The following is a 2,319-nucleotide window of genomic DNA, read 5'->3' on the forward strand; positions in this document are numbered from 1 at the left end:
AAGGGCAGAACAAGGGGGGCTCTGCAGGGGTCTGTTTTGGGACAGCCTCTGTTCAGTATCATCGGCGATGTGGATCTGGGCATGGCGAGTGCGCTGCTTACGTCTGTAGGTGATACCAAGCTGGGAGGGAGAACAGGGTCGTCATTCAGAATGATCTGGGCACACTGGAGAAATGGCCTGAGGTCAATGGGAGGAAGCTGAATAAGGACAAGTGCAAAGTGCTTGTGATGGGGTTCGGTGTCCCCCAGCCTCTGCACCCCATCCTCAGGCAGGAGCGACTCTCACTCAGCAGGAGAACAGCGGGTTTATTAGCCGACAGGACACAGCGTCATACACAGGGGTCAGTGCAGCCGGCAGGGACAGCCAGTCCCATCCACGCTGGGGAGAGGAGGCACTGAGGGGGCCCTGGAGCCGGGTCTTGGCCCCCTCCTTGGTCTCTCTCTCTCCCAGCCCAGACTCACTGCTTCCCACTCCCAATTCAACCCCCTCACGCTCCACCTCCCCCTTTGTCTGCAGCCCAGAGGTGTCACCTGGTCGCCACGGTTACCCTCAGCAGGAGCCCCCACTCTGTCAGCCGCCCCCCACATGTACCCCCCCAACATCACAGCGCTCCCCTGAGGAAGGGCCAATCCGGGTCACACCCAGCCGGGGAAGTGGCTGTCGAGGGAGGAGTCCTGCAGAAAGGGATCTGGGCTCAGAGCGGAGCACAAGCTCCAGAGGAGTCAACAGGGTGAGACTGTTGCCACAAGCGCCAACCTGCTTGTGGGCGGCACTGCCGGGTGTTGGGAGCCAGCCAGGAGCAGCAATTCCTTCCCCCCGCTCTGCGCTGAGCAGCCTCCGTGGGGCTCGTGCCCAGGGCTGGCCCCACATTTGCAGAAGGCTGTGGAGAAGGGGGAGCAGGTGCGGAGAAGAGCCCAAGGCTGGTGGAAGGTGCAGAGAACATGAGCTGTGGGGGAGCCGGCCAGACCTGGGCTCCTTTCGCTCAGAAAAGAGAAAGCTCCCAGGGGCAGGGGAGCGGGTCTCAAGCAGAGAGCTGCAAGGAAGAGGGGTAATTGTGGTGCCCCCCAGCCAGCCCCCAGCCCCTCCCACTCCCCACTGCCCCCTCTCCCCACCCAGCCCGTCCTGTAGCAGGGAGTCCCGCAGGCTCTGGGTGTCCTGACCACAGAGATGGGACCTGATCCTGCCCTAGGGCTGAGGGAGGGGCTGATCCTGCTCTGGGGCTGAGGCGGGGGCTTATCCTGCCCTTGGGCTGAGGCAGGGGCTGATCCTGCCCTGGGTTTAAGTCAGGGGCTGATCCTGCTCTGGGGCTGAGGCAGGGGCTGAGCATCTCCGGTGGGGCTGGGGGCAGCTTTCACTCCCAGGGCTGCCGGAGGCTCCTGGGCTCTGTGGGGCTGTGGGTGCCCATTGCGCAGCCCCTCGGTCTCTGGGGCAGGCAGCCAGTGCCCCACACCCGCCCAGCGGAGCAGGGACCAGACTCCCGAGTGCTGCGTCTCCCAGGGCAGCACTGGTGGGTGCAGCTCCTGGCTGGGGGCCGCGCAGGGACGTCCTGGGGGGACTCGGGAGCCCGAGGGGTGGTGGGGGCAGGAGCTGGGGGAGGGCAGAGAGGGGCTGGGGGAGGGGCAGAGCCAGAGGTGGTGCTCGGTAGCACTCGGGACGGGCACTGCCCCTTGGGCTCCTTCCAGCGCTTCAATTGCTAAACGGGGGGTCCCCGTGTGCCCCTCTGGGGGCCGCCTGAACCCCTCCCCCGCCCGCTCAGGCAGCAGGGCTGGGACATGGGGCAGGATGGGGATGGGTGCTGGGGAGGCAGAGCTGAGAGAGGAACTCGGGTCGGGGGCAGGGAGGAACTCGACTTGGTGGCAGAAGGAGCCGTGGGGCTGAGGGTGCTGTGGGGCAGGAGGCACTGTGGGGCAGAGGGCTCCGTGGGGCAGGGCTGGTAGAACTCAGCCGGCCCTGGAGCAGGTTCCCATCCCCACAGAGTCTCTGCGCCCCAGGGCCGACATCGCAGCCGGGGCGTTCTGCTGCCGGGGCCCTGAGGTCGGTGCCCGAGCAGTCCCCGCCCGCCGTGGGGAGAAGGGCCACGCCAGCCCAGCCGGGCAGGGGCACCTCTGTGCCGGGACTGGAGCTGTGCCTGGCTGTGGAAGCCATTTCTGTCACCGGTGTGTAGAGCGGCACCGACCCTGGGGCTGGGGGGCCAAGTGAGGGGTCTGATGAAAGCTGGAGATGCCCTGAAGCTGTGTGTGACTTGTGTGTCGGTGCCGTGGTCGTGTGAGAAGTTACACACATTGGCTCTGTAGCTGTGTTAGAAATGTCTGAGTGCTG

Source organism: Carettochelys insculpta, chromosome 32, assembly GCF_033958435.1.
Source record: "Carettochelys insculpta isolate YL-2023 chromosome 32, ASM3395843v1, whole genome shotgun sequence".
Taxonomy (NCBI): domain Eukaryota; kingdom Metazoa; phylum Chordata; order Testudines; family Carettochelyidae; genus Carettochelys; species Carettochelys insculpta.